The sequence below is a fragment of the Chelon labrosus genome (genome assembly GCF_963514085.1).
Source record: "Chelon labrosus genome assembly, chromosome: 21".
NCBI lineage: Eukaryota > Metazoa > Chordata > Actinopteri > Mugiliformes > Mugilidae > Chelon > Chelon labrosus.
In genome coordinates this window covers 22,083,872-22,091,315 of record NC_140354.1, presented here as the reverse complement: position 1 = coordinate 22,091,315, position 7,444 = coordinate 22,083,872, and the positions used below count along the sequence as shown (strand labels likewise).

At 36.6% G+C, this 7,444-nt stretch overlaps 1 gene segment (V, D, J or C); it reads left to right on the top strand.

The window, feature by feature from the left end:
• Positions 1-1,043: 1,043 nt before the first annotated feature.
• Positions 1,044-6,090, top strand: LOC311506237 (immunoglobulin heavy constant mu-like). The segment is given in 7 exons: positions 1,044-1,697; positions 1,938-2,032; positions 3,688-3,975; positions 4,117-4,392; positions 4,540-4,839; positions 4,933-5,250; positions 5,719-6,090.
• Positions 6,091-7,444: the final 1,354 nt, after the last annotated feature.

Here is a 7,444-nt window from a genome sequence, read left to right as displayed (position 1 = left end):
TAAAACTAGATTCAATATTTCTACATTCACCTGAACTAACTTCATGATAAGTGAATATAAAACATATGAGTTTTATAAATGAACATCTAGATGTAACATTAAAGTCCATACAAGCTCTGTCATAAAATAATCTCCATTCTCTGGTCACTCCAGAAGACACACTGTTAACACCTCCAACTGATTTAAGTCCAACTGACTCCAGTTAGACCAACACTGATGCTTCATATGTTTGATTGTATGCAAACTCAGTGACCTCCTTTGTTCCTCAGCTATAAAAACTTCCCATCAGACTGTGGAGTTGAGTTCACAGCAAGTCAGCTTCACCAACAAACATGTTTCCTGTAGCTCTGTTACTGCTCCTAGCAGCTGGATGTGAGTCTCTTTAGATGATAGTCAGCACATGTTGTTTTCTAATATAACCTGATCATTTGATAGAAAACATTTTCTTCTTTTAACAGGTGTGAAGTGTGAACAGTTGACACAGCCAGCCTCTGTGACTGTGCAGCCAGGTCAACGTCTGACCATCACCTGTCAGGTCTCTTATTCTGTTGGAAGCCACCACACACATTGGTTTAGACAACCTGCAGGAAAAGGACTGGAGTGGATTGGAGGTGCACGTGTTGGATACGCATCAGTCTACAAAGATTCTCTAAAGAACAAGTTCAGTATCAACTTAGACTCTTCCAGCAACACAGTGACTCTAAATGGACAGAATGTGCAGCCTGAAGACTCTGCTGTGTATTACTGTGCCAGATACCCACAGTGGTTAAAGTGAACAGAGAGGCTGTACAAAAACATCCAAGTATTTATTTCCACTAGAACCTCCAGGGGGCAGTAGAAGACCTAAAATATGAAGTTCAACACAAACAGTGAAGACAGCAATCAGCTGATGATGAGCTTTGTTACTGCCCATTATAGTGGTGATAGATCATCAGTCATCAAAGGCTGGTTCACCATCTCCAGACAACAGCAGGTGAATCTGCTGTGTATTACTGTAGTATCTTAAACACACATACAAAACACATTTTAAATACTGTATTTTAAACTGTTTCACTAATGTGAGTGCTTATGAATCAAACATTTTCTTCATTATTATGTATCGAGAAAATGTCGTCATTTAGTGGTTTAATGTTGTGTCAATGGTCCACATAAATGTGAACCATTTCTCCAGATATTTCCAGAAAAATAAAAATACATGCAAAATGGCACATGGCCATTAAAGACAACTATTGCTCAATGAGAAATTATTAAAGTCTGGAGCCATTTTATAGTCTTGATTAGTCTCATAGTTTTAATTTGAGAAACTGTCTCCATGATTTCTATGTGAATGTGAGACAGACAGACACTGAGATGTGGCACTGAGACGCTGAGAAAAGACTGCATAAAATATTAATAATGAATGATTGTTAGTCATTTTTAAAAATGGACAAAATGTGAAAAAAAATGCAACTTAAACATAACTTTGTTGATTAGAAGAGAAGTTGTTAAATTTAACTGATGACAGTTGAGGTCTCCTTTCTCTCCTCTCCCGGGAACAGTGTTTTTGTACGAGGTTTTTGTACGAGGGTTTTTCACTGTGGTATGGGGTGGCACTGAGATATACATCCATACAAAAACCTACGAGGACAAAACTTCTCACTCTGCTCTACTTTTTATTTAAAAATGAGGAAAGAAAAGGTTTCTTGCTGGAGCATCAGGTAACTAATATGTTTAGATTATTTGAATGAGCTGGTTTTATATTTAAAAGTTAGTTAATTAACAGTTTCAAGTCAAAGTCTGTGTACAAACAGAAACGTTATCTTCCTGTAAATCTTAAATTAGACACATGATAAAACATCAGAACAAAACTTCATCTCACAGGGTGACACCACAGTATCACACTGAGCAGGATTTGTGTTGATTTCATCCATTTCTCAGGTTTTTACTTGTTTTTCCAGGTGCTCTAGGTTTTTGTTCAGCCACTGAATGGAGACGCAGCACTGTGATGCTTTTGACTACTGGGGTAAAGGAACTACAGTCACAGTAATTTCAGGTAAGACACATTTAAACATAATATCTGCAGTGACTTCTTTATATTTTATTTTAAATTGTGTTTATTGAGGAAAAAAAAAGTTCTGTTCATATGTTCTTTAAATTTAAACTGACAGAGCAGATGAAACAGAGCTGACCAGATGTTTTTAATGAGGCAGTTTCTTTAAAATAATTAGAAAATATTCTTCTAAATCATTATCAATTAATTCAGGACGGTGTTTGATGTAATATTAATGTTAATGTTACCGAGCGGGAGATGAAAATCTACATGCTTGTGTATGTTTTTCCATTCTATCTGGTATTTATAGCGTATAAATGACATAAATATGGATCATAACTACAGTAGAATAAGAAGTTTTTTATTGTCATTGTCTGGTGAAAAACAACCAAATACAGTTTGGCAGCTCTTTGGTTCAGGAGCAATAAAAATAGAAACTATAGCAGCTCTACACAATAAAATACAATATATACAATAAAAGCAGAGTAGAATGTAACAGTGTAAACGGCCGCAGTGAAACTAAAATTAGAAATAAAATGTGGTGTGCTATATTTATTTTAGAGGAAGTTAAAGAAACGGTACGTGTTTGACTGAAACAACTCAACCTTGACTAAAAAATAGAAACAAGGAGGAAAAAGAAAGAAGAAAGAAAATTAAACTCATCATATGCACAAATTTGCAATGACAGTTAAATTATTTGTAATTAATCATATTATCTAATAACATGATGTGTAGTTTGAGACGATACACTTTCAGGTTTTTTATAGATGTAATTATTTTACACAATAATAAAATATAAAATAAAATAATAATTTTAAAAAGCTCTCTTTCTTCCTCTTTATTTTAACCTATTTGTGTTTTTACTGGACACAAAGAGAAATTAATTTCGCTAAAAAAAAATAAACTTGTACAAACTGTATCCTTTAAATCATGACTTAGACATGTAAAAAGCTTGATTTCTCTTTATTGTAATTTTTGTCACTACATTTTTCTTAACAGCTCTTGATATGTGGTGTGGTATATTTATTTTAGAGGAAGTTAAAGAAACGGTACGTGTTTCACTGAAACAACTCAACCTTGACTAAAAAATAGAAACAAGGAGGAAAAAGAAAGAAGAAAGAAAATTAAAATCATCATATGCACAAATTTGCAGTGATGCAGTTAAATTATTTCCAATTAATCATATTATCTCATGACATGATGCAGTATGAGACAAAATACCTTGAGATTTTTTATAGTTGAAATTGTACTGCATAGTAATAAAATAAAATAAAATAATAATCGTTTTAAAAAGCTCTCTTTCTCTTGTTTTTTTAACATAATTGTATTTTACCAGATACAAAGATAAAATAATAGTGATAAAAAAATAAACTTGTAAAACCATATCCTTTGAATCGTGGCTGAGATATGTAAGAAAACATCAATTTTTTAAACATATTCACAAAATTAAAAAAAAGGCAGCCTTCATGATATTGACTTTCAAACTATTTTCAATTGTGAGGCGGCTGAGAATTGTAGAACTTTGATGAGCATTTATTTCAGTTATTTGTAATCAGATTTTATTAGATCTGTTAATGAAGGTTGTTTTCTGAAATGACACATTTGTGTAGCTATATATTTAGAAACATTTAAACTTCAAACTTCCTCTTCTTTCACAGAAACTGTTTCCCCACCGACTGTGTTCCCTCTGGGTCAGTGTGATTCTGTGGCTGGAGATCAGGTCACTGTTGGCTGTCTCGCTTATGACTTCAACCCAGGGAGTCATACTTTTACATGGACCAACGCCAAAGGGACCAGTCTGGATCCTCAACAATATATTTCACCTAAAAATAATACCGACAAATATACAGGAGTCAGTGTGATCAAAGTATCCAAGGCTGAGTGGGATTCTACGACTTTTAAATGTTCTGTGACTTACCCTGGAGGGAATGTGCAGTTTAATATACGTATGTAACTTTTTATTTTAAAATATTTCTCTGTAATTTCTATCTGAGTCTCAGGTAACTGGAAATGAATATTGACTGCAGATGTTGTCAATTATTAAACATAAAATGACATAATTATGTATTTCTTTCTCTATTCTGCAGTTCCTCCAAAAGTAACTTTGCTATCAGTGCCAAGTGGAGACAAACAGACTCTGGTGTGTACTGCTGAGGAGCTTCACAACGACAAACAACAATTCAGTTGGAAAATGAATGGAAACACTCCTACTGGCTTCACTTCTTGGAGCCCCCAAAAAGTTCAAAACAGATATTCATCTGTCAGTGTCCTGAAAATCAGCAAATCAGACTGGGACAGTAAAGCTGTGTACACTTGTGAGGTGACTCACAAAGGACAAAATTATACCAAAGAGATCTCCAAAGGTAAACAGTCATTAACATATGGAAATCTGAAGCTAATACTAAGAAGACTGTCCACATCTACAGACAATATTAGAACGTTTTATTGATTAGAAAATAGCACTAATGTTTTTTTAATTGTTGTTTTTTTCATTGCTTTTCCTCATGTAGCTCCCATCACAGTGACTCTGTACCAACCAAATCCCAAGAAAATATTCAGCAACAACGAGGTAGAGTTGGAGTGTAACGTCACTGGACAGGACAAAAACATCGTCTCTGAAACTACAATCAGTTGGCAGATTGATGGAAAGACTGTGACAAACAACAATAACACCACATGGGATGCACAGATCAAAACCAGCAAACTGACTCAAAATCTCACTGAGTGGAAGAAAGTCAACACAGTGAGATGTTCTGCCACCAGAGGAGATATGACACCAGTTATCCAAGATCTGACTGTGAAGAGAGGAGGTATGTAACTAAACATAGAGTGACTATTACAGGGATTGGTTGCTGTTGTTGTTGACTTCAGCTCAGTCATGGATCTCCTTGACTCTCTTTCAGATGGGACAAAGACAACAGTGACAGTTCACATCCTTCCAGATGAGGACATTAGAAAAGAAAACTCAACTGAGGTCACTCTGGTGTGTCTGGTCTCCAGTCCTGTGCTGCAGGATTACTACATCACCTGGTTAGAAGAAGGTGGAGTCTACACTGATGGCGTCAACTTCCCTCCACAGAAGACCACAAATGGCTACTCAGTTACAAGTCTTTACATCACCACCAAGGAAAAGTGGAACCAGAACAAGACGTTCTACTGTAACGTCTGGCCTGCTGGTAGTGATAAGGCTATGGAACGTCGAGGAGTGTCTAAGGCCAACGGTAATGCATGTGAAGAATGTGAAGTATGTGAAGCAAAGTAACGTTAAATGTTGTATTTTGTGCTGATGTGTCATTCAGTCTCTGTGTCATGAAAACCTGTTCACTCTGTGATGTCCTCAATCACTGTGGTTGTACAAACATTGTTGTTTTCTTTGTCGTCATGGTGTGTTTCAAATCTGTCTTTGTCCCATTGTCCAGCAGCTTGATGAGTGTGCTGACTGTTTCAAATAAATGTTGCATTGAGAAACGTTTGTTCCGTGTGTACGTGAATGACAACATCTTAAAACAAGCACAAACACTCACTTTGTACCAGTAGTTTTCAGACAAGCCTCGCTTTACCGTTCCGTTGTTCAGCTGTTCATTGAGAGAGAACGAGTGTGTTGCCCTAATAAAAAAAGAAATGTGCATACATACACCTAACTCATCTAACCACCTATACTGTGCCTTCCTCTTCTTATTGTTCTTTAGAATGTTTTGCTCTGATCTGCACAGACGGTGCCACTGAAGAGGATGAGTTCAGCAGCCTGTGGTTCACATCCTCCTCCTTCATAGTCCTCTTCATATTCTCTCTCCTCTATAGCATGATACTCAGCCTGATCAAGGTAAACATGCAGAGTTTTTCTGAGTTTCAGCTTTTTAAAGGGCTACATGTAGTTTTTATTTTGTCCTGTAGGTTTGAGCCGTTCATTCCCATCCTCACAAACGAGAATAGAAACTCTCAAAAGTGGCCAGAGATACAGAGTGAATTTGTTGGGGATGATTGTGATGACTTCCAAGATGTGTGTGTTTCATTTTGAATCATTAATCATAAAGTTACAGTCATTTTTCAAACACAGTCCCTTATTTCCACAGGCTCAGAGGTGATTGGACAAATAAACCTCATCCTAAATAAAATGTTAAAAGTTTAGACTGCCTCAAGTCTGGAACCCATGGACATCCCGGTGGGATGGGTCAGTGGGTTTCCTGCTTTGTCATGCTTTGTCAGGCCTCTACTGCAGATGTCTTGTGGCTCTTCTACCTTTAGTTTTACCTTCAGCAAGTGAAATGCTGTTTGTTGAGCTGAGATCAGGTGACTGACTCAGACACTGACGACTATTCTGCTTCTTTACCTCTAAAAACCCCTGGGATACATTCAGACAACGTGTTGGCTCATTGTCCATCTGTGCTGTGAACCATCATCTGCCATCTCTGCTTCATTTGGAAGAATCTGAGCAGACAGTATATCTCCATACACTTCAGAATGCTTCTACCACATCATTAATACATGCTACCGACCCAGTGCAACTGAAAGATGTGCATGTTCATGGACCACATGCTGTTCCAGAACTGCTCTGGCTCTTCAGATCATTTCTGGTGTGATATCCTCCAAATGTGATCTGGCCTAGGTTTATGAGGAGCTTTATGAATGGTTTGCACCTCGTGGGTTCCAAGCCTTCCCCACACTTTTTCTTCTTGAATGTGGTTCCAGAATTGCTCTGACTTGGGAGTCTAAACTGACCCATGAATTCTTGGTGCTCATGAATGTTTTGCACCTTGTGCTGAGCCCTCTGTATTTGCTCTCATAAAGTCTCTGCTGCAGACTTTGATAATGTTGTGAAGGGGTTTCTCTTTACATATTAATGAGCTGTAATACACCTTCCTCCAGCCCTGGATTTCCAGAGGTCTAATCTGTCCTAAGAGGCTCATGAATGGTTTGCACTGAAGGCCTTTTTATCTTGCAGAGCACACCAGTGTGTTCCTTTTTACCCTCACAATGTAACCAAAGTGTTGATTTGTCCAAAGATTGATTAATGAATAAGCCCACATTCATTAAATAACTGAGTCTGTGTGTAGCTCTCCAAGCCACAACTATGTACTGCATTAAAGAACCAGAGACTGTCTGTGTTGGACAACTGAATATAATACTTATACATTTTAATAGTTTGATGTTTTCTTTGTTTTCAGGTCAAGAAACATTAAAGGATGGAATGGAAGCATGAATCTTTTTCATTATTTTAACATGTACATTATCATTTATCTGTTGTTTATCTGCAAAATCAATACCATGGGCTAATTAAAGTATCTATTTATCTATCTATCTATCTATCTATCTATCTATCTATCTATCTATCTATCTATCTATCTATCTATCTATAGAAAATAAAAATACCACATTTCTCATTGATTTAAATGAATATGTTTTCCTGTACTTAGC